The sequence below is a fragment of the Heterocephalus glaber genome, unplaced genomic scaffold (assembly GCF_053883595.1).
Source record: "Heterocephalus glaber isolate CG9 unplaced genomic scaffold, H.glaber_assembly_v1.0 deba00001610, whole genome shotgun sequence".
NCBI lineage: Eukaryota > Metazoa > Chordata > Mammalia > Rodentia > Bathyergidae > Heterocephalus > Heterocephalus glaber.
In genome coordinates, this window is record NW_028258381.1 from 34,347,463 (window position 1) to 34,355,423 (window position 7,961).

Sequence of the window (7,961 nt, forward strand, 5' to 3'; positions counted from 1 at the left end):
CAGTAACCTTGTCTGTGGCCTTGCAGACTGGACTGACAGAAATGTGAGCTCACCCATCCTACTGCTGGGCCCCAGGGCTTGTCTAGGCTGGGCCCCTAGGATAGAAGGTGTTTTCCCAAAATCAGCCCCTGGCACAGAGCCAAGGCAGCTCCCCTTGCCCAAGGGGAAGAGCAGACGCAGGTCTTCTGGCCCCAAGCCATACCTGGGCTCTGTGTGAGGATGGCCTGCTGCCCAGCAGCGGGGCACCGGTGTGGGTGCTGAGCTCCCTGTCCCAAGGGGTAGGCCAGCAGCTGCTGGACAGGGGCTACCCAGTGCCCTGGGATCCTCGCCCTGCCCCTGCCCAGCCAGAATGACTGGCCTGATGGAGGCCGAGAATCTCCAGAGAAGGGACACAGAGCAGAGCCAGTTAAGCAGAGCTAGTCCTGGAACCAGGTTTTCTTGACCCTCTGGGCAGCAGTTAGAAGAACTGGAAAAGCTGCTAAGGACCAGGAAGTTGGGGTGGGGGAGGACCTGGGTGGACCAGAGGCCAGGTGGGTGTGGTGGGTTCTGATTCCCAGAGGGCAGCTTCGCTGAGAACCCACTCCACCGGCAGGCACCACAGGGACTTCCTGCCAACAGTGCCTGGGAGGCGGCATTTATGGCAGTCCCCCAGCACCCTTCATGGCATGTCCTTCCAGGTCCCCAAGCCAAGAGCCAGGACACCCCAATCTGTGTACCCCAGCCTCCTGCCCACCACTTCCACCCTCCATGAAGCCCACAGGACTAGGCTCCCTGGTGTCCATCTGGCAGCCAGTCTGAGCAGCCCTGCACCTGGCCCCTCTGAATAAAGTTCAGGCTCCTTATCAGGCTCTTGGTGCAGTGACCTGCCAGCCTCTCCCTGCCACACCCTGCCCAATAGTGGCTGCTTGGCACAGCCTCCTCCGGCCCCACCAAGCCCCTCAGGGCCACGGAAGCCTTGGGCCCCACTCAGCTCCTCCCTGGCCCCACACCCCCATCTGACCTTAACCCAACCCCCACTTTGTGGATTCCTCCCTCGGCACCTCCACCACCAAACACAGAGCCTCCCACCTTAGGCCTGGAGCCTCCAGGACCACCAGGGCGGAGCTGGGGATGGGCTGTCTTGCAGGGCAGCTAGTGAGGGCCACATTCTCCAGTCACCCCAGGGGGCCGGGGCTGTGTGCTTGGCCACACCCTTCCGAGCACTGGCTGCAATTCTGGGCCAGACAGGCTCCCTGAGAAACCGTATTCCACCCATCCTGTACCAGGCCTGCATCTGGCCTGAGAGCCCAGGGACAATCCCTCCATCGCAAGGAGTGGCCCGATGTGGGGGAGCCACCTGGAACCCACCTCCTTCCTGTGTGAATATCCTGACCTCACCCTCAGTTTCCTCCCCTGCAGGGAGACCACAGCCCCTCCCCCAGGGTTCCCCATGGCCAGGCACACAGTAGGTGCTTAATAAGTACAAGGTACCCAGGATGAGAGAAAGGGGAGAGCTCTGTGAGCTCCAGGCTCCAGGGACAGGGACAGAGGTCTAGACTCTCGACCTCAGGCCCTTTAGAGAATTTAATGATCCGCCTGAGACCAAAAGAGACAGAGACACAGAGAGACACAGAGATAGAGACAGAGTCAGAAACAGAAAGACAGGGACAGAAGAGAGAGACACAGAGAGACGGAGACAGAGAGAGACAGATAACACAGGGAGAGGAACACAGAAAGAAACATACTGAGCTTGCTGGGAAGAATGATCAGAATTTTTCCCATGAAGAAAATAGTTTGTATTTATTGTAGAAAATCCAGAAACCACCGAAGAGGAAAGTGAGGCCAGCACTAGGCTGCTTGTTAGGCCTCACAGAGACATCAGTGTAAAATCCAAGCAACCTCTCCCCACCCACATGCTCGCCCAGCGTAGCACCGTCCACCCGATGCCCTGCAGGTGCCTGAGCATCCACACTTGCCTGCCACCTGGTTGGTGACCTCCCTTTTCTCCCTTTTCACAGCTGCGGCTCTAGGAGCCAGAGGAGGGGTGGCCAGGTGCACCTGGGCAGAGCCAGGCTCTCGGACAGCAAGGGGAGGCGCACAGTCAGAAGGAGCAGACCCCTCTGCCGATTTGCCCTGCGCTGGGCAGTGGTGCCACATAAAAGTGCCCCGCCAACACCCACCTCCCTCGCCCAGGCACACCCACCCTGTGCCCTTGTCCCTGCATGGCCATAGGCTCCGCCCGGTCCCGAAGCCTTGCTGGGCGCTGAGCCTGTCCCTGTCCGAGAGCATGGTGCCCCCTTCCTCGGCCCCCAGCTCACAGGCTGCGTCTCCCATGGGACAGGACAGAAAGCTGTCCCCTCCCCTGTGCCTGCACCCTGTGCCCCGGACTCCCAGAGCGGCTGCTTGTCCGCAGCCCCTCTGTCCTGGTCCTGGTCACCTCCTGTCCGAGGTCACCCCCTCCCACAACCCAGGCCACCGTCCCCGCCCTGATGCTCTCTTCGAATCTTCAGCCTGTGAGACTGAGCTCACGTTGCAGACCTGCCCCTCATGTCCATTCCTGGCCTCTCCCGAGTGGACTCCTCCCTCCCTCTGGGCCCCTCAGGTTCAACACCTGAACTCCCAGTCCCCACACCCGTACATGGCCCTTCACAGCTGTCCCTGCGCCCCTGCCACCTTGCTTCCCTAGAGGTGGCCTCCAGAGCCATCCAGGTCAGCTGTCCTCTCTAGCCCAGACTTCCCAGGGCCTTCCAGGCTGCCCCCGCCTCCCCCCAGAGCCCACAGCTCATTCTCAACCCGAGTCCACCAGGGGTGCCAAGAGGCCCCCACTCCACCTCCCTCAGGAGCAGAGCAAGGCTTTCCCACTTTTCCCTTCCTCAGCTTCCTGCTGCAGGACCTCTGTCCATGCTGCTTTCTCACCTGGAGATCTCTCCTCTCAGGTGTCCCCTGACCTGACCCCATACTGCTGCAAGCATCCCCGCAGGCCTGTCCTCGCTGCCCCCAGCGTCCCACCCTTCCCTCCTTCTGTGTTCACCCTCTGATGTCCCCGGCACACATATGTGCTCAGGGAGCACGTGCTGAGACTCACCTCCTGCACATAGGGCTGCAGCCGGGTGGCAGACAGTGTCTGGGACACGGTTCTGGTTCTGGACTTTCTCTTCTGCTGCCAGGGACCGGTCACACAGCTGTCACTGGGGTGCAGAAGGGAGAGGGCGAGCCCTGCTGTCGGCCTCCTCACGCCTTCCCCCATGTTCTGGCTGCAGAACCTGAGACTCCCAGGAGGGCAGGAGCCAGCCCAGGGAGGGCAGAGGCTAGGACGGTTGGTCCAGCCTGACTGGGGCAGGATTTCCAGCCCTGACAGCCCCAGATTCCCCACTTTCTGCTTCACTCGTGTTGGACCAGGTTAAAGGGCCTTCCTGGGCAGAAGGGGTCTCAGCCCATTGGGGTGAGGACAGAGCTGGACCCCAGGAGGGACAGGGCCGGATGCATCGCTCATTTCCTCCAAAGGCGAGCCCGACCTGGTCTCCACTGAGCTCCTGGAGGCTGCCTGGCTGGGTCAGGGCTCCCCAGCAGGACTGCGTCTCTGGGTGGGCGGGGCTTATGGAGCCCCCCCCCCGCCACTGGGGGCTTCAACCCCTAATAACAGGCTTTAGGGGGCTGATGTACCACCACAGAAGGGGGACAGACCCGGATGGTAGGACAGAGGGGATGGCCAATCAGTTGCATTTCCTGAGAGACTTCTCAGAGCCTTCTTTTTTTTTTCTAGACAAGGTCTCACTATGTACCCCAGATTGGCCTGGAACTTGACAGCAGTCCTCCTGCCTCAGCCTCCCAAGTGGTGGGATTACAGGTGTGCACCACCACTCTGGGTGGAGCTTTTATTTCTTGATGAGCAGGCGTCTCCCCCAGGGGGCAGTTCCCAGGCTCACTGGGTCACAGGATCCTTGTAGGTGGCAATGGTCAGGGGGACCTCACTGAGGAGTGTCCAAGGGATGTCCCCGAGGCCACAGGGCAGCAAACAGCCCACTCAAGGGTCCTGGGCATCAAAATATCCCTTTGGCCCCAGGGAGCCAGAAGCCACGACACCCCATTTTAAGGGCCACCCATTAATTAATTAGGCCCAATGCATAATGCATGCTGCCGTGGAAATATTAATAGTGTTATTTCTGCAGCGCACGGTGGCAGCATGCCTTCTCGTCCACGGCTCACAAATAATTCACGACTGCTCCTCTCGGCCTCCAGGAGACGCTGGCCAGGCTGTGGCCGCAGCCGCCAGTGCTTCCACCAGCCAAATTTCACATTTCATTATAAATGGCTTTGCTGGGCACGTCCGTAACTTTTACATTTCCATCCACTTTATTATTAATGGCTTTCCTGAACTGTAGCAGCCCGGCGTCGTGCACAATGCGTTATAAATATTTGATCCGGCATCTATAGTCTACCATTTATCATTTATAACGGGTTACAAAAACATTATAAAACATTTACCGCACATTTATAGATCATTTTCAGCTACCACAACGATGTGTTATAAATACATTATTAATCCTCCTCACACCATCTTATAGGGACCCTTGTAATGGGGCCGGCCCACCCTGCTTCCTCAAACAGAGCGGGCAGTGCCAAGGAGGGGTCACCCTAGCCTGCTCTGATTGCTGTGTGTCCTTGGCCAGATCACAGTACCTCTCTGGTCAATAACCCGAGAGCACATGAGGCTCCAGTATTATTATTATTTTTTTTGGTACCGGGGATCAAACTTGGGACCTTGTGCTTGCAAGGCAGGTGGTGGAACCACTGAGCTAAATCCCTGGCCCTCCAGTATTATTTTGATGCCCATTGTACAGGTGTAGAAACAGGCTTGGGAGGTGGGGTGCCCGAGGCAAAGGCAGGAAGCGGTGAGCAGGCTGGAGCGCTGTGGCCTGTCTTTGGTAGCCCAGCTCTGACCAGTGTCCCTGAAGCTCCTGAAGACACAGGCTTTGCACTCAAGGTGAGACTCCATGCCCTGGGTTTCCAGCACCCCTCCTGGGCTGCAGAGGGGCCAAGGGCCAAGGGGCTGAAGGGACCCAGCTCCAGCCTGCATGGAGGCACAGAGCAGTGGTGACCAGTGGGCCTGGACTCTGCAGCGCATCCCACTGACTGCCCTCTTCTTGTGGCCAGGGCCGAACCTTGCCAGGGCAGCTTCCTCTTCGGGGGAGCCGTGCCTCCCTGACTCCCTCTCCTCTCTGGCCTGGGTCTCTGCCTGGTCACAGTCCTCTCCAGGCCCAACTCTAGATGGGAGCCAGGCAGAAAAGCCAGGGTTGTGAGCTCACTACCCACCACCCAGGTGACACCAACTGGAGTTCTGTGCCCCGCCCCCTGCAAGTCAGTGAGCTGAAGGACCTAGCTGGAGAACTCCTACTAACCCCAAAGAACCCCTCACTACACCTCTGTCTTCTAATGGCTGTTCCTACTTCCTAGGTAGAGGTGGCATCTCCAGTGCCCAGATACTGGCCTTTTGAGATCTAATCTCTGGGGCCCTGTGAACCTGGCTGGGCCCGATGCTGGCAGGGTGACCTTTTGCGTCGGGACTGGGGAGGGACTTGGGGAGAAACTAGGTCTTCTAGCTTGGTCAGCCTGTGCGCCCCAGGGCTTCCTGGTCACTTCCCAAGAGAAAAGGGCTGAAGTCCCAGGAGGTCTCCTGCCACACGTAGCCCCATAAGGATACCTGAAATGATCCACCTGGGAGGTGACCTTGGGCACATCTGGCCTCCTGCCCTCATCTGACCCACCAGCCTCCAGGGTGCAAGGAGACCTCTATGGAGGAGGTGGGGCAGTCAGTCCCTACCCAGACTGAGAGTGAAACCCAAGCCCTTGGTGTGCTTGTCACCACTTGGCTTGGCCCCACCCTATGCACCCTCAGGGAGGAGCCAGGCAGGGCCAGAGGCCATGGGGAATGGTGGGCTTGGAACCCGCCCTGTGACTCCGTGCCCAGTCTAGGCAGAATGGAGACTGGGGGGTGCTGTCAGGACCCTGAGAGCCCCCACCTGCCTGCTGGGCTCTGCTGTCTCCTGGGCAGGGAGCTCCTTACACAGATCTGGGCCTTCATGTTCCATATCAAAGGCCACAAAGTAACACCCCCCCCCAGGGGTGTCTGTGGGGCTGGAGGTGGAGAGGACCTGGGGCAGTCAGACAGGGAAGCTGGGCCATGGATGCGCCAAGGCTCAGTGCCTCCTCCCACTGTGCACCTGCCGTGTGTTCCCACCAGCACCGAGCCGCTGCCACACCTCTGCTCTTGCAGGGCCCTGCCAGCCCCCTGGGCGAGGATTCCAAGTCCATCCAGGCCTCCTCCCCTAGGGTTGGGTCTCCCCACCCACTCTTGCTCAGGCCCTCTTTAGGCTGGACAAATCGAGAGCCTCTGAGCGTGGCCACCTGTAGCTCCTCAGTGCTGGACCACACTCAGGAGCTGCAGAAGCTGAGACATGCATGCCCTTGGGCTCATGCCTGCCAGCCCCGTTCCCTCCCCATGTCTGGGGGCCACAGCAGTCTCCACGGAGGGCCCAGTTCCAGGCCTGTGGTAGCAGAGCGTACAGATGGCTATCGGCAGGCTGTGGTTGGAGCCCCCACCAGTGCACCTGGAGCTATGAGACAAGCAGTAACAACTCAGGACCCTGAGCCCCAGGGGAGCATGGGATGGGATGGAGGCCTGCAGAAAGCTTTCCCGGAGGTGCTGTGGGAGAAAGGACAGGGTTTAGGTTTCAGAGGCAACATGGCTGGGGTGCTGAGCTGCAGAAGCAATGCGAGCTGCAAAGTTCTGCCTGGGTGGCACCCCTGGTGCATTTTGGGCCTCCACAGAGCCATGCTCTGGTCTGTGCAACAAAGGGCCTAGATTCAGGCGGGGAAGGCAGCCCAGGCACTGGGCTGAAGCCTGGGTGGCAGCAGGGCAGGCCCCACACTCCAAGCTGAGCCGAGGTTGTCTTAAAGCCAAGTAACCAGGAATGCTGAGGAGCACTCGGGCTCTGCAGACACAGCCTCCACGAGTGGATGACAACTTCACCATGCACACACTGGAGGACTGGGGGATCCAGCATCTGCCCAGCTGCAACAGCCCCTTCCCTGGCACAAGCCACCAGGTGCTGGGCTGGTCCCACTGTGTGTGGATTCATTACCCCTCACCAGACAGCCCTGTCCCTCTCCAGCCAGTGATGTGGCTTCCTAAGTCAGTTTCCCTGTGTGTGAGAGACACAGTGCCATGACGGGCTTGTCCAGTGCTTGTAGCAACTGCAAACACCCCAGCACCTACTTCAAGCCAGCCAGGTTGCAAAGCTTGGCATCCACAGGCCCTGGCCTTCTGTCCCTAGCCCTTGCCCCTTCTGCTGCATGAACCGGCTCTTAAGAGAGGCAAGGCCCAGGTGCCAGGGGTCCAGGATCCCGGAATCTGCTCTTCCCTTGTGAGACCTGTGGTGAGAGGAGCTACGCAGGCTCCAGCCCTGACCCTTCCCTACCACCACATCCCGCCTTTCCAAACTTCAGGGAGGCAAGTCTGCGAGGCACCGGACACGGAGTATGGAGGCCGGGAGAGCTAAAGACAAGTGCATGGGAAGGGGTCCCGGGACTCGTGAGGCGAGTGGGGAATGGCGGGCCAGGCCGTGGGGAGTAGTCACTGCTGTCCCCACCTTGAGATGAAGACCAGTTCTACATCAGGGCAGGTGCCAGGGCCGGCTCTGGGGCACAGAGGGTGTGGGTGGAGCAGGGCAGCCCTGGGCAATGAGGGTGGAGGCCACTCAGGGCCTCCGGCCACCTGAGGGCAGTTCTGCCCCTCACTCCCTGGCCAACTTGGGCCTCCAAGTCACTTCCAGAGCAACCCCCAGGCCCCAGGAGCCGGCATAGTGAAGACACCCAAATTCTCAGGCCGTATCAGGATGGGCGTGGACGTGGGCAGGCTGGCCAAGGCAGGCCTGCGGTCCTAGGGCTGCAGGGCCCTGCTGCTGCCTGCCTGAGATCATCTC